Source organism: Somniosus microcephalus, chromosome 21, assembly GCF_052327205.1.
Source record: "Somniosus microcephalus isolate GS21.2 chromosome 21, FLI_Smic_1.0, whole genome shotgun sequence".
Taxonomy (NCBI): domain Eukaryota; kingdom Metazoa; phylum Chordata; class Chondrichthyes; order Squaliformes; family Somniosidae; genus Somniosus; species Somniosus microcephalus.
The window spans coordinates 41,639,156-41,664,153 of NC_141007.1; the positions used below are offsets into that span (position 1 = coordinate 41,639,156).

At 44.9% G+C, this 24,998-nt stretch overlaps 1 protein-coding gene across 1 annotated transcript in view; it reads right to left on the reverse strand.

The window, feature by feature from the left end:
• The window catches only part of pik3r5 (phosphoinositide-3-kinase, regulatory subunit 5), a 114,822-nt gene extending 95,809 nt beyond the window's left edge, over positions 1-19,013 (reverse strand). Inside the window, exon 1 of the mRNA XM_085963485.1 lies at positions 18,828-19,013. The gene's annotated coding sequence lies outside the window, so the exon portion shown is untranslated. The remainder of the gene's footprint in view (positions 1-18,827) is intronic.
• Positions 19,014-24,998: the final 5,985 nt, after the last annotated feature.

Here is a 24,998-nt window from a genome sequence, read left to right on the forward strand (position 1 = left end):
TTCTGACGTTTGGCTTAAGCAAATCCAGCCGGCATCTTAGTCGTCTATTAAAAAACATCATGGCGGGAGTTTGATTTGTGACCGCATGTGTTGCATTCCTGTACGCCAACAAGAAGCTATCCACCTTATGTTGTAAGTTAATGGCTTCATTACCCATGGCCTTTATGGCCTTCTTGAAGGTCTGGACAAACCTTTCAGCCAATCCATTGGAGGCGGGATGGTATGGGGCTGACGTGTAGTGCTTAACCCCATTGCTCTTTAAGAATTTCTTGAATTCTTCGGACACAAATTGCGGTCCATTATCAGAACAGATCTGTTCCGGCAGCCCATTCCTAGCAAACATGGTCCTTAACACTGTGATGGTTTTTTCCGTGGTGGTGATGGACATCTTTATTACCTCCGGCCACTTGGAGTGTGCATCCACCGCTATTAGAAACATTGAGTCCATAAATGGACCAGCAAAGTCGATGTGTACCCTTTGCCAAGGAGATGAGGGCCACTCCCATGGATGCAGAGGAGCCTGTGGTGGCGCGTTTTGGACCTTCTGGCATCCTAGACAGCTCTTAGTGATTTCTTCGATGTCCCCATCAATGCCTGGCCACCACACAAACGCTCTTGCTAGGTTCTTCATTTTCACTCCACCCAGATGTCCCTCGTGCAGCTCCTTTAACACCTTCTGTTGAAGTTTGGGTGGAATCACCACTCTAGATCCACACATCAGGGCTCCTCGACACACTGACAGCTGTTCTTTTCTCTGCGAAAATGCTGGCAGCGTTGGTTCGCCCTGTGCTGGCCATCCCTCCACCGTTAAATCATAGACTCGTGAGAGAGTCAGGTCATTTCTTGTTTCGTTTTCGATCATCGAATTTGTTACTGGTAGACATTCCACTATGGATGAGTGGAACATCTCTACCGGGTCCACTGTAGTCGCTTCTTCTACTATCGGCAATGGCAAGCGCGATAACCCATCAGCATTTCCATGCTGTTTGGACCTTTTGTATTCGATGTCATATTGGTGTGCCCCAAGTAACATGGACCACCTCTGTAACCTTTGCGCTGTCATGGTGGAAACGGCCTTGTTAGGGTTGAATATGGACACCAACGGCTGGTGGTCTGTCAGTAATGTGAACTTCTTGCCCTGCAGGTAATGATTGAATTTCTTTACGCCCCACACAAGGCTGAGGGCCTCCCTATCTATTTGAGCATAATTTCGCTCCGCGGAGGTCAATGATCGGGACGCGAATGCCACTGGCCTTTCCGAGCCATTTGGTAACTTGTGTGAAAGTACTGCTCCAATTCCATAGGGGGAAGCATCACAAGCTAGACGAAGAGGTAACGTTGGGTTGAAATGAGCCAACACTTCTTCAGAGGTAATCAACGCCTTGCTTCTGCGAAAGGCCTTTTTACATTCCTCACTCCACTTCCATGGTACTTCTTTCCGCAACAGAGCATTCAGCGGATGCAGCACCGTGGATAGATTCGGCAGAAACTTGTGATAATAATTAATCAACCCCAAGAATGATCTTAATTGTGATACGTTTTCCGGAGCGGGGGCCTTCACGACAGCTTCTATCTTGTCAGGTGACTTGTGCAGCCCCTCTCGGTCAATGACATGACCGCAGTACGAGATCTGTTTTTGGAAGAACTCACATTTCTTGCGATTAACTCGAAGGCCATATTCCTTCAACCTAGTGAGCACCAGTTTCAAATTTGTGAGGTGTTCTTCCTCGTCTTCTCCCGTAATCAGGATATCGTCTAAGTAACACAGCGTGCTTGGAATTCCTTGTAATACCTGCTCCATGGCCCTCTGCCAAATTGCTGGAGCCGAAGCTACCCCAAAAACCAGTCTATTATAACGATACAAGCCTCTGTGTGTGTTGATGGTGAGGTACTGACGCGACTCTTCCTCGACTTCCATTTGTAAGTATGCCTGTGCCAGGTCTATCTTGGTGAAGTGTTTCCCTCCAGCCAATGAAGCAAAGATATCTTCAATCCGCGGAAGCGGGTATTGTACCGTGTGAAGCACCGGATTCACTGTGATCTTGAAGTCTCCGCAGATGCGGACCTTCCCCGGTCCCCCTGGCTTGTTACTTGGTGAAGACTGCATGACGGGAACAATGGGCGTGGCCCACTCACTCCAGTCCACTTTTGACAGTACCCCTGATTGTTCAAGTTCTTCCAGTTCTGCCTCCACAGCAGGTCGTATCGCGTAAGGTACCGATCTGGCTTTGAAAAATTTTGGGCTTGCATGTTCTGCAATCTTAACCTTTGCTTTAATTCCTCGCAGTGTTCCCAGTCCTTGCTGGAATACCTCTTTAGCTTCGTCCAATATTCTGGACAACCGTTCAGGTTTGACATCTTCCTTTCCGGAATCTACCGTCATGGTGTTTAGTGAATGCCAGTCTATCTTTATTTTCCTGATCCACTCCCGTCCCAGAAGTGGTGGACCTCCCTCAGGCAACACATACAGGTCCATCCTTTGGTGATCTTTGTCCTTGTATCTCACCTTGACTTCTATCTTTCCGATGGGGTATACTTTGTGCCCCGTGTATGTCTGCACTACTAGTTCCGTATCCCGTAGGGGAATATGCTTGAATAACTTTTTATAATCATGCTTATTCATGACCGTCAACGCCGATCCGGTGTCCACTTCCATTTTCACTTGGACTTTTGCAATCTGTAGTGTGATCCAGATAGCTTGTCGGTCAGCTTCATTACTCACATTGTGAATTCTCAGACTATCCAGTTCCTTGCAGTTGGAGTGTGAGTCCGAATTCTGTTCTTCCGGACTCCTCCTAGTCACCTCATGTACCTTTCTGTACCTCTTTTGTGGTGACTCATTATTGTTGGTCTTCTTTCCTGACCGGCATACCTTAGCTATGTGACCGAGCTTGCCACATTTCCTACATTCCTGGTTTTTAAACCAGCATTGGTTCTGGTCGTGTGTTGTCTTCCCACAACGATAGCATTTCGTTGTACCCGAAGTAATTTGCTGCACACTGAGTGCCGCTGCCTTTAGCTGCATTTCCACCGTTCCTTTCGCTGCGGCTTCGTTCGATGCAGCAATAAGGACAGCCTTATCAAGTGTAAGATCGTTCTCTTTGAGCAGTCGTTTTTGTGTTTCTTCCTTCGACATTCCGCACACGAATTTGTCTCTGAGTGCCTCTGCCAGATTTTCCCTAAACTGACAGTGTTTCGCTAGCCTACGCAGTTCAATCAGGTACTCCACGTTGCTTTCCTCTTTCCGTTGCGTTCTCGCGTAAAATTTGGATCGTTCCACTAACATCAGTGGTGCGGGGTTAAAATGATCCTTCAGGACAGCAACAATATCATCGAAAGTCTGATCTGTCGGTTTAGCTGGTGCTAGTAGATGCTTCAAGAGCCTGTATGTCTTCGCGCCCATCGAGTTTAGCAAGGTTATAGCTTTGTCATCTTCTTCTATTTTATTGGCCTCACCATAGATCTCAATGCGTTCCACATACGTGGCCCAGTCTTCTACCTCGGAATTAAAATCGTTGATGTTACCACGCTTAGGCATCTTCCTCTCTTCCCGATAACACCACGGATTATTTCTTTAAATTTTCTTTTTTTTTTCTTCAAGATGGCGGTTCCCGCGAAAATGGCGGTTTCCCACGCTTATCTTCTCTCCCCGCCCACTTCAATGGCGGTTCCCCGCTTCTGTCTTCTTCTCCGCCTAATGGCGGCTTCCCGCGTTTCTTCCCCTGGCGGGAGGGGTACACTTTCCCCACGGGCGACGGCCGCTGGCTTTCAGGTTCACAGCCTGCGCGTCGGCTTCAGTGCTTTCCCTTTTCTCGGCAGGGCAACCGGCGCTGGGTACACCCCGTTGACGGCGAACAGTTTCAGCCGCTGGGCTGGCTCTCGCTCGGTTCCCCTTGCTCGGGCTCTGTCTCTCTCCCGCTCGCTCGGCTCTACCGGCGCTGGGTACACCCCGTTGACGGCGAACAGTTTCAGCCGCTGGACTGGCTCTCGCTCAGTCTCCCTTGGTCGGCTCTGCCTCTCCCGCTCGCTCGGCTCCCAATCGCGCCTCCCAGCCCTCTCGCAGTCCGGTGCTTCCCTCCCCGGCTGCGGCTGAGTTTTTATATCTTCCCGCGCCTACGCTCCCGGTCGCAGCGCTTCGTGGCTTCGGTCGCTGCCTGGCCTTTTTCGCCGGTCACGGTCTAGCTGTCTCACGACGCCGTTGCGTCCCCAGCCTGTCTGTACCGCGGCTTCCTTGCTCCACGCTGCCCCAGTCTCAGCGCCTCTGGGCCCGACTTCTGTCCGGCTCCTTTCCCCCTCGACCGTGGTCGAGTGCACCGCCCTTATCCTCCAGTTATTCTTTTTACTTTTCCCTTACTCACAGTCACCGTGGCCGGCTTGCTTCTCGTGCTGATCGGCTCACTCCTCACCGTGGCAGAAGGGACAGTCAGTGCCTGTTGCTGATGGAAGTCTTTGTCTCTGAATTCTTCCTCCTTTCCAGCTCTGCAGACTCGAGTTTTCTCCCAGCAGAATGACGAGGGCGGTTGCCTCTTCTCGACGCTCGTTAACTGCTTCGGAAGTATTGTTGCCGCAGGGTACGATCGGACTCGTCGCCACTGTAAAGTCTGTGGGTTGTTTAGTTAATTAATACACAGACTACCAGAGTAACTTAAAACAGGACTTTACTATTCGAAGGTCAGGGCGAATCTGCCCAATAAATCCTGACACAGCACTTATATACCGGTGTGGTCACCGTCGGTATTACAGTATACAGAAGCCAACAAAGTAGTGCAACACCTAAAGTAGTTCTCTTAAAGGTGGACGGTTACATACAATAGTTCTCTTAAAGGTAGACGGGTACGTACACTACACACACCTTGAGTATTGTGTGCAGTTTTGGTCGCCTTATCTGAGGAAGGATGTTCTTGCCATGGAGGGAGTGCAGCGAAAATTCACCAGACTCATACCTGGAATGGCAGGAATGACGTATGGAGAGAGATTGGGTCGATTAGGCTTATATTCACTAGAGTTTAGAAGAATGAGAGGGGATCTCATTGAAACTTATAAAATTCTAACAGGACTAGACAGACTAGATGCAGGAAGGATGTTCCCGATGGCGGGGGAGTCCAGAACCAGGGGTCACAGTCTAAGAATTAGGGGTAAGCCATTTAGGACCGAGATGAGGAGGAATTTCTTCACCCAGAGAGTGGTAAACCTGTGGAATTCTCTACCACAGAAGGCAGTTGAGGCCAACTTATTAAATATATTCAAGAAGGAGTTAGATATATTTCTTAAAGCTAAAGGGATCAAAGGATATGGGGAGAAAGCAGGGACACGGTACTGAATTTGGATGATCAGCCATGATCTCATTAAATGGCGGAGCAGGCTTGAGGGGCCGAATGGCCTACTCCTGCTCCTATCTTCTATGTTTCTATACAATTCTGCTGTTCGATTTTGGTGATGTGGGTTTCTTTTAGAAAACACCGTGGGAAGATTTCAGTAAAATCATAACTGTATGTATAAAGAATGAACTTATTATAAAAAATAATGAACAAAGGAAATCTCCCCATCATGTTTTTAGCAGAATTGTTGTGGTTTGCTTGGGAGGTGATCATGCGAGTGTATCTTTCTTTTCTGGCAGACATTATTAAGTTTTTATTTTGTTTAGGTTGATGCGGTGCATTATCCCTCCTCATCTGTGACACGGTTGACGGGAACACCACCTATGGGCCAGCGGTCACTCCGTCTGGACACGAGTACCCCACTGGATGTCAACCCAGTATTTAGAGATCATATACTAGTCTCCACTTTCCGGGGCTGTCTGGAGTGGGGCTCGAACCCATTGCCTGCTGACTCAGTGACAGGAATGCTACCATTAAGCCAAAGGCTCACTCCCTTCTTGTGATATTAGCATACAAAATTAGCACGTCAATACTTAACACATTCCTAGCATGTTTCTCTGTCCACTATTTTAACAGAAACATTGGACAGAGGAATCACAAACACATTTAATGTCCATAAGCTAACATTGCAAGCAATAGTCTCCAGGCTTAGACGCCTTAATTTCTTCAATTGTATGTTTTGCTTCTTCGGCTTATGGCATAGACAACAGCTGCTCACCCACTACTCACCTCAAGTTTGGAAAAGTAACAATGATTGATTGGCTGAGCGCAGGGCAGGGATTTTTCAATATTTTATCATGTGCAAAGATAAGCATTACGCAAATCATTATGATCAGGACAATTCAAGCAGCTTATTTCAATTATTTAAATGTAGGGCCAAAAAACATTCATCAACTAAAAAAGTTACCAGATTTTACAAAACTTACCCAATAATAAAGAAATGCCTCACAATACAGTTAATTACAAATTATAGAGTTCAAATTCTTGAAATATTGCATTTAACACAATTGTACGTTTGGATATGAACTGCATTTAGTCATAATGTAAGACACAATAAACTCAAATATTTGCTATTCGTACTACACTATTACAGACTTCTATTAAACCAAATTTTCTCAGTCAGACAGCATAACATGGTTCTTACCATCAGGAGAACCTCTTTTAAAAATCAAAAATTTGTAAAGAATTGTGATTGTGAAAACCCTTTTATTTGTTCTATCCTATCAGTCAATGTTAACAATACTTCTATTTAAACGCCAAAGTGGTGATGACATAATTAGGGACACTGGCATGGTTGCTGAGCCAGGGAGCTGATATTGCCTTACCACTGTGCTTATACAGTATCTTCACTGATGATAACTCAGCTCCTCATAGTCAGGCTCAGTAAATCCTTAATGTCCGGATAATGTCATTAACACCAACTTTTTCAATTAAAAATATTAAAAAATCAACAGAAATGGACAGTGCAAAATGAAAGGAAGCTAATGTCAATCACAATTATTTGATTTTTCAAAGGGGCCTGATGGGGAGGCTCACTTTTTAGTATCATAGATAATTTCTGTGATGATTCCTTAGCAAAAATGACTGAATATGGGGATTATTTTGTATGGCCCTAGAAAGGTTTCTATGGTAATAATAAACCTTTAACTTACCCATGGAAGCCTTCATCTTTGCCAGCCTTTGTTACGTAACAACAATTCATCCATTATTTTCATTATCTCTCAACCAACCACTGTCTACTCCTGTTAATTTGAAGCCAATTAATTCAAATTACTGGATAATTTAATTTTTTTTAGCACAATAAATACTTTTGAATTCACAATTACAGGAGTAGACTATAATTGTGCTGACATTATTCATCTTTCTACATCATCTGATCTCAGCTAAACACAGGAACAGCTGACCCGGACTGTTCACATTTAATCCCTGCTGTATGAGTTTCACATGCAGAGGAAGACTTTTATAACTCAGCCAAGCTTTCATTCTGTGATCATCTTCACTTCTGTAAGACAATAGATACTTACTCGTCCCCACTGTAAAGCTTCCATATTCTACTTGTGCTTTCCCATACATTTTCTCACAATTGGTGAATAATTTTTCAAGGACCAGGCTAGGCCATGTTTCTTATACTAAATGTATAAACACTGATGTCCAAAGCGAGCCATTGTTTTGAATTCAAGTTGTCTCGTATTTGGGATTGGGATCTTGAAATGGTTCCAAGTAAGGGAGAGCGCTAAACAGGCATATGTAAAAGACCATCACACACAACACTATTTGGCAATCAAATGACTCACTGGCAGATGTTGCTTACCATTACCACAGTCATGACATATTAGTTTGTCCTGTGTTTGGAGGATATGTACTAATTTCCTCAAAATGACAACAGTCTAGTTCCTCCATGTGGTCGTTGTGTTAAACACCCATAGTTAACATTGTTATTAAGAAAATAGCAAACAGCAAAACTACAGTGGCTAATGATTGGCACCTACACGTCAAACGTGTGATATAGCCCCGAATACACACCAAGTTGCCTTTTTAAAAATTATGTACAGTTATAATGCTAGTTTTTATTTAGTGCACTTTCACTTTTTAGCTTTGCCGTTGAAAGTTTTGTCTTCCCTTATCATGTCCAGTGGCACCAATAATCGAACAAATATTGTGGTGTTGCTTCACATCATGTGACAGGAAGGGTAATCGGCTTTAAAGGATTATGATACTAGACCTAATAGTTATTTCCTGATCGCTTTGCTTCCACCTTTTCAACAACAACTTGCATTTTCCTAGTATCTCATTAAAAAAATGCCTCTGAATGCTTTACAAGTGGGTGAAGAGGATACTGAGCAGGAGATAGGAAATGTTGGCAAAGGGTGAGGTCAAAAGCTGGTTCAAAGAGGTTTTTCAAAAGGCTTTGGAGGGGGAAGAATGGTAACAAGATGAAATGGTTCTGGGATTGAGTTTTAAAAAGCATGGCTACAGTGACTGAAGGAGTGGGCATTGATGGTGGAGCAGAGAGAATGAGAAATAAATAATAATCTAGCATCAGAGGAATGGAGGGCATGCAGCTGGTGGTGATCACTAAGACTGGTGGAGGTGACAAGTGGTGTTCCCCGGGGATCTGTACTGGGGCCTCGGCTTTTCACCACATACATAGAAACATAGAAAAATAGGAGCAGGAGTAGGCCATTCGGCCCTTTGAGCCTGCTCCATCATTCAATATGATCATCTCTATCTCAATACCATATTCCCGCTCTCTCCCCATACCCCTTGACACATTTTGCATCTAGAAATCTATCTATCTCCTTCTTAAATATATTGAGTGACTTGGCCTCCACAACCTTCTGTGGTAGAGAATTCCACAGGTTCACCACCCTCTGAGTGAAGAAATTCCTCGTCGTCTCAGTCCTAAATGTCCTACCCCGTATCCTGAGACTGTGACCCCTCGTACTAGACCCCCTAGCCAGGGGAAACATCCTCCCTGCATCCAGTCTGTCTAGCCCTGTCAGAATTTTATAGGTTTCAATGAGATCCCCTCTCATTCTTCTAAACTCTAGTGAATACAAGCCTAGTCGACCCAATCTCTCCTCATACGACAGTCCTGCCATCCCAGGAATCAGTCTGGTGAACCTTCGTTGCTCTCCCTCTATGGCAAGTATATCCTTTCTTAGTTAAGGAGACCAAAACTGCACACAGTACTCCAGGTGTGGTCTCACCAAGGACCTGTATAACTGTAGTAAGACATCCTTGCTCCTGTGCGCAAATCCTCTTGCAATGAAGGCCAACATACCATTTGCCTTCCGAACTGCTTGCTGCACCTGCATGTTTGCTTTCAGTGACTGGTGTACAAGGACACCCAGGTCCCTTTCAATATCAACATTTCCCAATCTATCGTCATTTAAATAATACGCTGCCTTTCTGTTTTTCCTACCGAAGTGGATAACTTCACATTTATCCACGTTATACTACATCTGCCATGTATTTGCCCACTCACTCAACTTGTCTAAGTTGCCTTGAAGCCTCTTTGCATCCTCCTCACAACTCACAATCCCACCTAATTTTGTGTCATCAGCAAACTTGGAAATAATACATTTGGTTCCCTCATCCAAATCATTGAAATATATTGTGAATAGCTGGGGCCCAAGCACTGATCCTTGTGGTACCCCACTAGTCACCGCCTGCCACCCCGAAAAAGACCCATTTATTCCTACTCTCTTTTTCCTGTCTGTTAACCAATTTTCAATCCATGCCAGTATATTACCCTCAATCCCATGTGCTTTAATTTTGCACACTAACCTCTTATGTGGGACTTTATCAAAGGCCTTCTGAAAATCCAAATACACCACATCCACTGGTTCTCTCTTATCTATTCTACAGTTACATCCTCAAAAAACTCCGTAGGTTTGTCAAACATGTTGACTTTGTCTAATCCCGTTGATATTTTCTAAATGTCCTGTTATCACATCCTTTATAATAGACACTAGCATTTTCCCTACTACTGATGTTAGGCTAACCGGTCTGTATTTCCCTGTTTTCTCTCTCCCTCCTTTTTTAAATAGTGGGGTTACATTTGCCACCCTCCAATCTGCAGGAACTGTTCCATAATCTATAGAATTTTGGAAGATGACAACCAATGCATCCACTATTTCCATGGCTACCTCTTTTAGTACTCTGGGATGCAGATTATCAGGCCCTGGGGATTTATCGGCTTTCAGTCCCATTAATTTCTCCAGCACTAATTTCCTTTAATTCCTCCTTCTCACTAGACCCTTGGTTCCTTAACATTTCTGGGAAGATATTTGTGTCCTCTACCATGAAGACAGAACCAAAGTATTTGTTTAATTGCTCAACCATTTCCTTGTTCCCCATTATAAATTCTCCCATTTCTGACTGTAAGGGACCTACATTTGTCTTCACTAATCTTTTTCTTTTTACTTACTTGTAGAAGCTTTTACAGTCCACTTTTATGTTCTTAGATGAAGGGACATCAATGACTTAGATGAAGGAACAGAAAGTTACATATCCAACTTTGCAGATTACACTAAATTAGGAGTCACAGTAAATTGTGTAAATGGAAGCAGGAAGTTACAAAGAGGCAAATTAAGTGAGTGGGGGAGAACTGTGGCAGGAGGAGTACACTAGGTGAAGTTTGAAGTTATTGACTTTGGATCCAAGAAAGACAAATCAGCATATTTGTTTATGCTTCTACCATAATCCCATGTATATATCCCAATCTTTATTTCGCTCTCTGTAAAATTTATAAAAAATGAAGGATAATCCATGCATTTTACTTCCTGGTTTGCTATCTGTGATAATTCTTCAATGTGATTGTGTTTTTAAATTGTGTACTGTTAGCCAGCTTGATGACATCACTTTTGCTGAATGCTAGAGATCCCCTAGACTTGGCGCCAGGATCAAATTAACGCCAGGAAAGGTAAAATCAACGCCACAGAGATTACTAGATCTTTGTGAGCAGCTTTCTTCGAGGTCGGCAGCAAGCGCCATCACCTCACTGCTGACCACAAAATCTGGGCCATTGAATTTTTTTTATATGATGTGTAAAAATTTAATCTCGATGCTTAGTCATGCATTCTGGGTGATACAGTCATACAACTAGAACATATACAGTAATCAGGTAATAAGATTATAATCCATAAAAAGCTTTTGGACAGAGATATGCATTCTAACCACATTCTTACACCGACCTATCCTGTAACAATAACCTGAGACTGTAAAATGTTTACTCAAATAGTGCTGTAAGTTGATTCACAAATTTTTCACAAACTATACTGCCCATTCTGTATTAGAGTACAACTGCTACCCACAGAACTGTTAAATATTTTATGAAGGATGGTGATTTGTCTCATGGTTTACTGTCTGAAACAACTCGGTGTGCTGTAAGGTCCTGTTGCACCATCTCTCAATATTCTGCAAGGTCTCGCGTTATTACCGCAGCATTGAAAAAATTCCACAAAAGAAAATCCATGCGACATAAAAAATGAAAGCTCGAGTGAGTGGCAGGAGATTACAAGCAGCTCTTCAACCACTGGAGTTTAGCTAAGGGTGCATTCACACTATAGCTGTAGAAGTGATGAGAAAGCTACAGCTCGAGAGTAAATGCAGCCTGAATCCAGAGCAGAGCTTGACCTGACGCTAGAATGAAGTGGAGTGACGCTCCCCTGGAGAAAGTAATCGCACTCTGCTTCCTTTCAGAGTAAGTTCAGGTTGTGACGCACAATTTACACTCAATGTCAATGCAAGGTTGTCTCAGCTTTGCATTGACGGTAAACCCGTGAATGCACCATAACAAACCGCTCAAGTTTTGCCCTCCACATTTCCAATAATACGTTGTTGGATTTCTAGGCTTTTAACCCGCTTCAACTCTCCAGTATCCTCCACATCACACACAAAATTGTAATGTTATTTCACATTGTCTGCAAGTGTCAAAAGTTAATTAAAAGGAGGCTTAGGAGATGGTGTAATGGTACTGAGGAGGCAGGGGGATAAATAACAGATTGAAAAAAAACATATGTTTCATCAATTTATCAAAGTGGAACAGGGCTATTGGATGGAATTGTGGTGTATCCTGAAAATTAGATTTTATTGTAATGAAGGATCTGATATAGCATTGAAGAGGATCAGCGACTGGGTGCTTACACAGTGTGATGTCATTGCCAGATCATTTCAAACATTAGAAAAAAAAACGCTAAAGCAAAAATGAGAAAACTTAGAAAGTTTGAAAGACAAGCAAATGGCGAAGTAAGGGTAAATTTTCCCATGTGGGCACCCAACAGGAGCTGTCTCTGCTGCTTCCCCACCAGCGCCTAACCTCCCCCAGACATCCCACTGCAGTAGTCCTTCTCTACTTTCTCCCCCATCTCCCCTCATGCCCTCTCTGATATCATCTAGTCCATGGGACTAATTTTCTGCTCCCTTGACCCCGGTAAACTTTACTTCATCCAAACCCTTCTGCCCGTATCCTATCCCACACCAAGTTTCACTCACCCTTCACCATTGGCGCCACTGACCTACACTGGCTCCCGATCCTCCAATGCCTCTAATTTATATTTCCCATCCTCATGTTTTAATTCTTTAATGGCCTTGCCCTCCTTATATCCGTATCCTCCTCATGACCTACAAGTGCCCAACCCCCGCCAGAGCCTTTGTTGCTCTGATTCTGGCCTCATGCATCCCTTCATCCCACCTTTGGTAGCCGTGTTTTCAGCCGCTTAAGCCCCACACTCTGGAATTCCCTCCATAATTCTTCTATTTCTATCTCCTCCTTAAGACCCTCCTCTTTGACCAAACGTTTGGTCACCCCTCCAAATAACTCCTCCTTTGACTTGGCGGCCATTTTTGTCTAATTATGCTTCGGTGAAGCGCCCTGGGACTTTTTTCTATGTTAAAGGCGTGATATAAATCAAAGTTTTGTCATGTGCAAGATGATTAAACAACAAAAGTGGCATCTCTCCTGGCTACAGCAATATGCAAAAACTGATCCAAATTTGTACAAACACAACTTGTTAAAGTAAAACAACAAGATGAATCATGTCCCTCAAGTTGTTATGATCTTCATTTTCCATGCAAACCAACTTCTGCATTTGTACACTGAAGAGCCTGTTGAGTACTCCTGCTAGTTGTAAAGAGGAAGTGACCCTTGTTCCAAGAGGAAGTTATGAAGTGACTTCCTTTTTTAAGGATATGATACATTCTAAGAACCGTGCACTTTTATTGGATTGTGTAGTTTCTTACCCAAAATTGCCATCAAGTAAACAGGGTTTAACGTACATCCCTTTGTAGTGAAATTGCACAGAAAAAATTCCATGAATTAATGTTGAATGACATCAATTGATCACCCAACACAAACTGCAGAAGCTAACTTTGCAGAAATACTAACAGATACAACAACAACAGATGTTTATAGAGTGCCTTTAATGTAACAAAACATCCCAAGGCGCTTCACAAGAGTGTCATCAAAAAAAATTACACTGAGCCATAGCCATATAAGGAGATGTTAGGGCAGTTGACCAAAAGCTTGGTCGAAGGGGTATGTTTTAAGGAGCGTCTTAAAAGGAGGCAAGAGAACTGGGAGAGGCGGATAGATTTAGGGAGGGAATTCCATAGCTTAGGATCTAGGCAGCTGAAGGCACTACCGCCAATGGGTGGAGTGATTAAAATCGGGGATGTTCAAAAGGCCAGAATAGGCAGAGCGCAGAGGTCTAGGGGTGGAGGAGGTTACAGAGATAAGGAGGGGTGAGACCATGGAGGGATTTGAAGACAAGATGAGAATTTAAAAATCGAGACATTGCTTAATTGGGAGCCAATGTAGGTCAGCAAGCACAGAGGATATGGGTGAGCGGGACTTGGTGCATGTTAACATACGGGCAGCAGAGTTTTGAATGAACTCAAGGTTATGGAGGGTAGAACGAGGGAGGCCGACCAGGAATCAAGTCTAGAGGTGATAAAGGCATGAGGGTTTCAGCAGCAGATAAGTTGAGGTAAGGGCGGAGACATATCACAATTAACTCATAGATGGCAACATCTGGTACTTTTATCCCAATTCAGTAATTATATCACTTTTACTTCACAAGTAGCCGCTGATATTTTGGTCCCAATTACAGCTCTGCATCATGCCAATTAGTCATCTTCAGTTATGCAAGAGTCACCCTATTGACGTCTTCAGATTCCTCTCTCAGACATTGATATTGGGAATTCACTGAGAGGACAGTAGTGGGGGAAAACTTACATTAGTGCAACTGATCATTTATGCAAACTTTTAACATACATATCAAAAGACATACAAATATAGCGAATTCAATCATTGCTGACAATCTAATTTTTCAAGGATACAATGTTAAGAATGTACCTCAGTCACAGGCCCTTCCTGTTATTTGGTGCGATTTACCCAAGGACATTACTATGAAAGTTGCTGTACCTCTCTCCTACAGTGGCAAACACCAGCACACATAGCTATTCCACGGGGTTAGTTACTGAGGTCTAAGAAGGACCACTGGTTGAAGCACAGAGCACGAGTGGGGAAGAGCAAGTTCACGTGAAACTGGAGGAACTGTAACTTGCTGAAAAAGCCTGTGCCTTTGGAATGTAGATAAACAATTGCCAGCAGCCTATGCATTCTCCCTCTGAGATGCTGCACCAAGCTTACAGTCAAATGCTCCTAAGATGCCTTGTAAGACAACACTGTTAAATTGTGCCAAGTGTGAACACACTTCCCTTGGCAATTTTGCGTAGCCTAGCATATTTCTTTCTCATCTGGGAGGCCAGCTTAAAGCTTCCTTTAGCTGCTGAGTCCAAGAATTTGAACCACACAGTGCCTGCCTACAAACATAATTTGGTAGCTGAGCATCAGTAATTCCCGCAGTCCTTTGAGAGTGTGCCAAGCAACTTGCACACTTTGGGACATCTACAAAGGCACCCACAACTCACATCTGTGCATGGTCACTTCAGAGACCACTGCAGCAGAGCCTCCCTTGGCCGAGGTCCTAAGATCAGGACTAAATTTCATAATGCCTGCTTTGACTGAGGCTCTAAACATCTTGGGTTCCAACCTACAAGTCTGTCTTGTCTGGATTCCCCTTGTTGGGAAACCAAATACAGCAGGGATTCACCAACCTGTCTGGTGATCTATTCCCACACAGATGCTGAAGGAATGTCCAGCACCAGGAGAAAGGCAAGCGCTTGCACGGATGTTCGAGCTATCTTTCAGGATAAAAGTCAGTCAGACACCTACTCAAATAACTACCAATGTGTCACATAGCATACAGGCGCATCGATATCCATGGTACCTGCAGCTTCAAGATGTAGCACCTGGCCCTGAAAGGAGGACTGGAAGGAGGAGGGCTGTTTGCAGGCAGTCTTACCCTGCTCATATGGTCTACAGCCTAAAATTAAGCTACCTGAGCCTCAGTGAGGAGCAGTGGAAGAGAAGATTAAGTTTCCTCACGAGATGCCATCGCAAATCTGCAATATTGCAGTATACTTCAGCAGGACCTGCAGCACACTACCAGAGTTGCCACTGCTTTTCATGTGGTAGTTCAGGTCATCACGGCATTGGAATGACCAGGGTCATTTCAGGCTGAAGCTGGAGACATCTGTAACATCAGTCAGGCTGCAGTGCATGCATGTATCAAGCAGGCGCTCTATTTTCCAAGGGTAATGATTTTATTGTGTTTTCCATGGACCCCAGGAGCCAGCAACAAAGGGCTTTGCACCTTTGTGAACCACAAAGGGTTTCATTCCCTTGATGTCCAGCTGTTCTGTGACCATCGGCAGTGGTTCATGCAAGCGGGCACCCACTTTCTAGGTAGCTCCTATGATGCCTACATCTTGTTGCAGCCCAGCATTCTCCTTTTTGGTAGGTTGGCTGCTTGGAGACAGGGGATATCCTCTGTAGGCATAGCTGATGATCCTGCTCAAAAACAGAGCGACACTTGTGGAGATCCGATATACCATCAGTCATAGCTCAACCCAAGCACTCAACAATCAGTCCATAAGAGTACTGAAACAATGATACAGGGGGTTCCTTCAGTACATCCTTGCCAGAGTGTTGGAGATAGTGGTGGTGTGGCGACTCTTGCAATAACTTTATCATACAATGGGGGAGAGCTACTTTTGGCCACAGATGAAGGGGACCATCCACTGCATGGAAGAGGAGAAAGCTGATGACCACAAGAAGTAGCAGCATCAGCCTGCAGAAGAGCTGTTTGCCAGAAGCTCATTGACCATTGCTCGGTCTAACATGAGTCCATCTACCCTCCAATAAAGAATTTCCATCCCACTGACCATCATTTATATACATGCCACCTGGCTTTGCGGAGTCCACAGCTACTACAGAAACTGTCTTTAGACATCATCAAATGAAAAGGACATGGGGGTAATTTTGGCTTTGTGCAATGGTGTAAAATGGATGATAGTGAATCAACAGCCCATGTTAATCGCTCCCGATTTTTATTTCCATCTACTTCAACTTGACTTTAATGTCTCTTTGACCTAATTTTACCACTCCTAGGAGATTCTTCCCCCAGTAGCTTCACCATGGGAGATAGAAGGCTGCTGATGGTTACATTAGGGCTCTGACGATGCTCGTGGTCGGTTACCTGAGGGGGCTTGGCTGCAGACTGCAGCATCTTGGCTGCTGCCAAGATGTCTGGCCCAGCTGGCTTCCTGGCAGCATGATGTGCACTGGCAGGAGAGTGGGCATGCTATCATCGTGAGATATGCCACTCAGTCTGTGCCACTGTCACTCCCATGGGGCTGCAGCTCATTGCTCCCATTGATTTGTAGGTGAGCAGAATATAGGAGATCTGTGGTGTGATTGAAGGTAGTGCAGATGGTGGAGACCAGAGCCAGAATGGCACCAGTTTGAACTTCAAAGATATTAATGCTGGTGCCACAGAGTTTCACTGGCAGAACTTTAAAAGCTTATTTCTACACTGTTAAGCTCAAAGAAAGAAAGACTTGCATTTATATAACACCTTTCATGACCTCAGGATGTCTCAAAGCTCTTTACAGCCAATGAAGTACTTTTGAAGTGTAGTCACTGTTGTAATGTGGGAAATGTAGCAGCCAATTTGCACACAGCAAGCACCTAAAAACAGCAATGTGGTAATGACGAGACAATCTGTTTTAGTGATGTTGATTGAGGGATAAATATTGGCCAGGACACGAAGGATAACCCCCCCCCTGCTCTTCTTCGAAATAGAGCCATGGGATCTTTTACATCTACCTGAGAACTGACAGGGTCTCAGTTTAACGTCTCATCTGAAAGACGGCATCTCTGACAGTGCAGCACTCCCTCAGTACTGCACTGGAGTGTCAGCCGAGCTTTATGTGCTCAAGTCTCAGGAGTGGGACTTGAACCCGACAACCTTCTGACCCAGAGGTGAGACTGCCACCAACTGAGCCACAGCTGACATCGATAGCATGCATCATGAATGATTTTTGTGAAACTGCTTTTGTTCCCTATATCAACATCGAACAGCACATTGAACTTTTTTCGACTTAAAGCAGTTGTTTCCTCTTTATTAACACACTGTATAAAATCATGTTGTTAAACCAGCTTGTCCTTAGCGACCGCAGTGCACATCAGTGGAGGCATTGGAAACAAAACTAGGCAACTCAAATTGTCTCTGGTCACATGCACATATGGGTCTACATATTGTATATGATAATTATCGAACTGGCAGATCCAGCATCATGACATAATTGCACCTTTTGCTATGCATGATCAAATGTTGCTACAATCCACCATCAGATTGCAAACTATCCTGCCTACAGCCATTGGCTTCTTTTAGAAAATTAATTGCCAAGTCATTTACAACTGAAAAACAGAACTATTCTGCTGAGCAAAACAGAACTTTCCGATTTTGCTTTCGAGTATAACAGCAGCGCTTTCCACCCAAGTTTAAAGTTTAATGAGATTAAGTTTGTTTGTATTTGTGCAGGACTTGAGCGTTGTTCTCAGATTCTGGTTTTTTTGGTCATTTAATTGTTCAGAAGATGAGGGATGCCAGTGCGGAGAATGGATTCCGTCTCCTCCTCTCCCCCCAAAAGACTTCATGCACCCGATAAGATCAACTAATTCCTGGTCAGGTACAGTATATGCTGGACAGAAAGTTCACACTTTCTGCTCTGCTCAAATTATGTGCCTCCATGTCTATCTAGGAAGAGCACCCTCTAATGGGCTACTATGTCCCTTTTAAAATGTAAAGCTTTATCCTCTCTGAGGCTGCCAAATTTTGTCTCACACTTAGTGCTGAATTATAGGGGTTGTGTGCTATGGATTCATGGGGTTAAATTGCTTGGAGTAGTGGCATCATAACTGCATTAAAAAAAAAAGTAGTTTCCAGCATCACCCCACTACCCCTCACCCCCACATGCGCCCCCCGCGCCCCCCCCCCCCGTGTCCTATAAGACTTAGACTGAGACTGTCTGACTTAACTGGACCATTTAGAACCATTGTAGGCAGAGAGATGATATTCTCATCCTTTCAGACTGGACTGGATTAAAATTTAGGCCCTGGTAGTGAAAGTAGTTTGCTAACCCAACGCACCACTTTGTCCTCTCATTACGTTTTGTCTGAACCTATTTTATATTGCTTGGTGTTGCAAATCTAAAATTATGTTTCAAGGTGTTACATTAAAAAAACATTAATATTTTAAGGGTTAAATTTAGGCTACTATATGCTCATAGTGCAATGTCTTTTAACTTTCAATTGAACTCTCCAGAAAGATTAATTGGAGGTGTGTTTAGATGGTGCTCTTACAGATAATCACGGAGCTTAGCTCTGCACTATTTTAATAGACAGTCTTATTTATTGCACCAGAATGCAGTTAGTCGAATACATTTATGCAAAAACCCCGAGTAATTTGTCATTATTCTAGATTTGTATGGTTCGCAGTGACAAGAAACTGAAAAGAAGCAAAATGTCAAACTTACCTGAAGCTTTGAAGACATCAGGAGACTTCCCATTCCCACTCGGTCAGTTTCCTCTAATGCTTTTTTTGGCTGCAGTGCAGTTTCACACACTTGTACAGACCCAGTGGGCTGGAGTTTAACCACATCCTTGATTAAGAAAATATTGAATAAAAAGATAGATGCTGGCACAACTTGAAATCCACAGTTTGTAAGTTTGTCTGATAAGTACGCAGTTAAAACAAACAGGAACTGAAAACATATATAGCCTCATGCACAGGAAGTAGAGGGTGGAGGCTCGTAACCAACGGGGAAGAGGAGTGGAGTTTACAGTCCTAATCCAATCATATTACATTTGCTCTTCGCACAATTTTTATCTGGTGTGAATCCATTTTTGCAATGAGTGCTTTAGTTTGCAAGTTGCTATGGAATGTAAATGATTAAATACCTAGTGAAATCAAACCTGTGGTTGAGGATTTTTCATTATAATTTGAAAGTACCTTGACATTGCAGCCAAAATAGTTCAGGATGAATTGTTTATTAAAACCAGGTCTTTAATGGAGACACTGGGGGGAATCTTAACTCCAAAGAACGGGCGGGTTGGGGTCGGGCGGGAGGTTAAAGTGTTAAAAATCTGAATCCCGGCCCCAACCATCTGCCTCCCCCCAACTTTTGGTATTAACGGAGGGGGGACGGGTGGCCAACCTGCTCCCAGGAGGCGGGTTGGCACTTTAAATATTAGAATATTTAACCCTGAAAAGTGCGAGGTGATGCATTTTGGACGGACAAATAAGGTAAGGGAATACACAATGAGTGGTAGCACCCTAGGAAGTACAGAGGGTCAGAGGGACCTTGGTGTACATGTACATAGATCCCTGAAGGCAGTGGAACAGGTAGATAAGGTGGTTAAAAAGGCATATGGGATACTTGCCTTCATTAGCCGAGGCATGGAATATAAGAGCAGGGAGGTTATGATGGAGCTGTACAAAACGCTGGTGAGGCCACAGCTGGAGTACTGTGTGCAGTTCTGGTCGCCTCACTATAGGAAGGATGTGATTGCTTTGGAGAGGGTGCAGAGAAGATTCACCAGGATGTTACCTGGGATGGAGCGCCTCAGCTATGAAGAGAGGCTGGACAGGCTGGGGTTGTTTTCCTTGGAGCAAAGAAGGCTGAGGGGGGACCTGATTGAGGTGTACAAAATGATGAGGGGCATAGATAGGGTAGATAAAGAGGAACTTTTCCCCTTAGTAGGGGGGTCAATAACAAGGGGGCATAGATTCAGGGTAAGGGGCAGGAGATTTAGAGGGGATTTGAGGAGGAACTTTTTCACCCAGAGGGTGGTTGGAATGTGGAACTCAATGCCTGAAAGGGTGGTAGAGGCAGGAACCCTCACAACATTCAAGAAGCATTTGGATGAGCACTTGAAATGCCATTGCATACAAGGCTATGGACCAAATGCTGGAAAATGGGATTAGACTGGACAGGGATGGATGGGCGGCGCGGACACGATGGGCCAAAGGGCCTCTTTCTGTGCTGTAAAACTCTATGACTCTATGAATATAAGTGCCTCATTATGAAGCTCCATTTTAAATTTAACTCTGGCTGGCCGGGTTTCCCAGGCCTCGGTAAACTCGCCGGCGAGGACTGCTGGATCCAGGAGGTAAGTGCCTTTCCGCTTACCTGCTGGATCCAGCATTCCTGCCTCTCCAATCCCCCCCGTGATTGGACATCCCCCAACCTCCTCCCATGAGGCCTCCCACTCTCCCACCCACCCACCACCGACGAGGCCTCCAAAATCCAAACCCACATCCGGCCTTCCGATTGCACCCCCCAGCCGCCGACCCTCTGACCTTCCAGCTACCGGCCCCCCTCCGGCCTTCTGATTCCCCCGCCCCAGAACCCATCTAACCTCCAGCCTTCTGACCCCCGCCAACCTCTATCCTTCAGAACCCCTCAGACGATCTCCAGCCTTCTGACTCCACCCCGCCGATCCCTCCCTCCCTCCTCTCTCCAGCCTGGTGCCACAGGCCTACCTGCCCGACAGCTAGCCAGCTGCGGGCGGGAAACAGAGAAGCAAAATGTTAATCAGGCCCTGCCGTTAAATTCGGCAGGGCTTGAGAGAAACCCGTTCTCTCATGTTTCCTGACCACATTCCAGTACCCCCTCACCTCCGCTCCCAAGTTAAAATTCCGACCACTATTTTCAACCTATAAAAAAAAAGCTCTAAATATGAATTTGGTAAGAGTGGTTTGTAAGTTTGATCTCATAAGTGACAGTAACAATCCACAAAACTAGTCATTCTTGGTTATGTTGCAAACTTTACTCCACAGTTGTAAACTAGTATATAAAAATAACTGTTCTAAAGTATCTCTTTTTATTTCTGTTGATGCCTTTTGTGTTAAATGTGCAATGATGATAGTAATTTTCTATTGAGTATATTTCAATCTAAAACCCTACTCAGACCCCTTATCCTGAGACTATGATCCCTAGTTCTAGGGATCCAGCCTCTCAGCATCTATTCTATCAAGCCCTCTAAGAATCTTATATGTTTTAATGAGATCACCTCTCATTCTTCTAACTCCAGAGAATATAGGCCCATTTCACTCAATCACTCCTCATAGGAGAGCCCTCTCATCCCAGGAATCAATCTAGTGAACCTTCATTGCACCCCCTCTAAGGCAAGTATATCCTTCCTTCGGTAAGGAGGCCAAAACTGTACACAATACTCCAGGTGTGGTCTCACCAAAGCCCTACATAACTGCAGCAACACTTCCTTACTCTTATACTGCAACCCCCCCAAGCAATAAAGGCTAACATACCATTTGCCTTCCTAATTGCTTGCTGTATCTGTATGTTAACTTTCTGTGATTCATATACAAGGACACCCAAATCCCTCTGAAGACCAACATTTACTAATCTCTCACCTTTTAAAAAATATACTGCTTTTCCATTCTTCCTACCAAAGTGAATAATTTCACTCTTCCCCACATTATATTCCATCTGCTACCTTCTTACCTATGCATTTAACCAGTCTATACCCCTTTGCAGCCTCTTTATATCCCTCTCACAGCTTTTTTTTATTCGTTCATGGGATGTGGCTGTCGCTAGCAAGGCCAGCATTTATTGCTCATCCCTATTTGCCCTTGAGAAGGTGGTGGTGAGCCGCCTTCTTGAACAGCTGCAGTCCGTGTGGTGAAGGTACTCCCACAGTGCTGTTAGGTAGGGAGTTCCAGGATTTTGACCCAGCGACGATGAAGGACGGCGATATACTTCTAAGTCAGGATGATGTGTGACTTGGAAGGGAACTTAGAGGTGGTGGTGTTCCCATGTGCCTGCTGTTGTTGTCCTTCTAGGTGGTAGAGGTCACGAATTTTGGAGGTGCTGCCGAAGAAGCCTTGGCGAGTTGCTGCAGTGCATCTTGTAGATGGTACACACTGCAGCCACGGTATGCCGGTGGTGGAGGGAGTGAATGTTTAAGGAGGAGGATGGGGTGCCAATCAAATGGGCTGCTTCGTCCTGGATGATGTCAAGTTTCTTGAGTGTTGTTGGAGCTACACTCATCCAGGCAAGTGGAGAGTATTCCATCACACTCCTTACTTGTGCCTTGTAGATGGTGGAAAGGCTTTGGGGACTCAGGAAGTGAGACACTCGCCACAGAATATCCAGCCTCTGACCTGCTCTTGTTGCCACAGTATGTGTGTGGCTGGTCCAGTTAAGTTTCTGGTCAATGGTGGCCCCCAGGATATTGATGGTGCGGGATTCGGCGATGGTAATACCGTTGAAGGTCAAGGGGCGGTGGTTAGACGCTCACTTGTTGGAGATAGTCATTGCCTGGCACTTATGTGGTGCGAATGTTACCTGCCACTTATTAGCCCAAGCCTGAATATCATCCAGGTCTTGCTGCATGCGGGCATGGACTGCTTCATTATCTGAGGAGTTGCAAATGGCACTGAACACTGTGCAGCGATCAGCGAACATCTCCACTTCTGATCTTATGATGGAGGGAAGGTCATTGATGATGCTGCTGAAGATGGTTGGGTCTAGGACACTGCCCTGAGGAACTCCTGCAGCAATGTCCTGGGGCTGTGATGATTGACCTCCAACCACCACAACTTACTTTCCCACCTAGCTTTGTCGTGTCAGCAAACTTTGATATATTACACTCGGTCCCCTCATCTAAGTCATTGATATAGATTGTAAATAGCTGAGGCCCAAGCGCTGATCCTTATAGCACTCTACTAGTGACACCCTGCTATTCTGAAAATGACCTGTTTATTCCTACTCTCTGTTTTCTGTCCGTTAACCAATCCTCAATCCATGCTGATATATTACCTCTAATCCCATGACCCCTAATTTTGTGTAACAACCTCTTGTGTGTCGCCTTATCGAGTGCCTTCTGAAAATCCAAATATACTATATCCATTGGTTCCCCCATATCTACCTTGCTAGATAACCCTTCAAAAACACAATTTCCCTTTCATAAAACCGTGTTGACTCTGCCTAATCAAACACTGTGATTTTCTAAGTGCCCTGTTACCAAGTCCTTAGATTCTAGCATTTTCCCGACTGCTGAGGTCAGGCTAGCTGGCCGATAGTTCCGTGTTTTCTTTCTCCCTCCTTTCTTGAGAACCATCATGCATGTCAGTGCCCATTAGCCAAACAGCTATGCTTTATTAACTGTGTGGCATTTGACGGTGCCCACATTGGCAAGCTATCCATGGCTAAGACACCTTAGCATCTATGTGCTGTTCCTCGAACGCCACTTCTACCTCCAACAAAAGTATGTTATGTAGCTAAGACATAATGGGGCAGAAATTAGGATCGGGGGCTTGCCGCGTGTGCAAGCCCCCGATCTGCACTTACCCGACGCGCCGGCCGTTCAGCTTCAGGGACGCCTGGAATTCCTGTTTTAAAATGATGACTCCCGGGCAGCGTCTGACGTCACGCCGCCCAGGAGTGCAGCCAGCGCGAAGCCTGGAGCGCGCAGTGCAAGTGAGACACGCCCCTTGAGGTCTCAGTTTAATAGGACACGCCCCCAATGTTTCTCACAAGCTGCAAAGCATTTTTACATGGAGAGCAGCATTTTAAATAGGTTTTTGGTATTTTTATGAATCGTTTGGTAACTTTTATAAACTTTTAAAAACTTTTACATTACTTTGAAGAATCTGAAGTAGTTTTAAACAGAATTAAAGCAACTTAAAGGCTTTTAAAAACCCTGAAAGCATTTTTTTCATTCCATTTATTTAATTAGCAACGTCGTCGTCGTACGTGTCTTCACACTGTTCCCTTTGGGAAACTGTATGAAATGGTGGAAGGATTTCTGGCCGCAATTAACGCTCCTTCCGTGACTGTAACCATCTTCGTACCAGCCATTAGGGTGGTTAGTCCTATGGCGGGAGGGTTTTACGGGCTCCCACAACCCATACGAGGGGGGGGGGGCCACCCACACCCACGGACACAAGTATCCCGTTGGATGTCAACCCAGAATTTAGAGCCGGAGCTCCGACTCCACTTGCCGGGACTGTCTGGAGCGGGGTTCGAAACCCTACGCCTTCTGGCCCAGCGGCGGGGATGCTACCGCTACGCCAAAGGCCCACTCTGATTAGCAACGTGAAATGGCTGGAATGAGCACAATTCACGGCATTAAAAGAACTCACAATTGAACTGACGATGACCTCAGCAATCTCCTCAACGAGGTGGAGGCGCAGCGCCTGATCATCATTGGTAATGAGAAGTCCAAGGCACCGCAAAAAGGACAGATGATAGCTTGGTCTTTCAAGTGGCAGCATAGGGCTCCAGTCACGGGGAGGGAAAAGGCGCAGGAAACGTATGGGTGTCACCTTTTGCGTGGAGTGGGCCTTTTGCGTAGCGCTAAGCATCCCCGCCGCTGGGCCAGAAGGGGTAGGGTTTCGAACCCCGCTCCAGACAGTCCCGGCAAGTGGAGTCGGGGCTCCGACTATAAATTCTGGGTGGACATCCAGTGGGATACTTGCGTCCGTGGGTGTGGGTGGCCCCCCCCCCTCGGATGGGTTGTGGGAGCCCGTAAAACCCTCGCGCCATAGGACTAACCACCCTAATGGCTGGTATGAAGATGGTTATGGTCACGGAAGGAGCGTTAACGTGGCCAGAAATCCTTCCACCACTTCATACAGTTTGTGTGTTTGCTGTTTTCATTGAAATGTTTATGTGACTGAA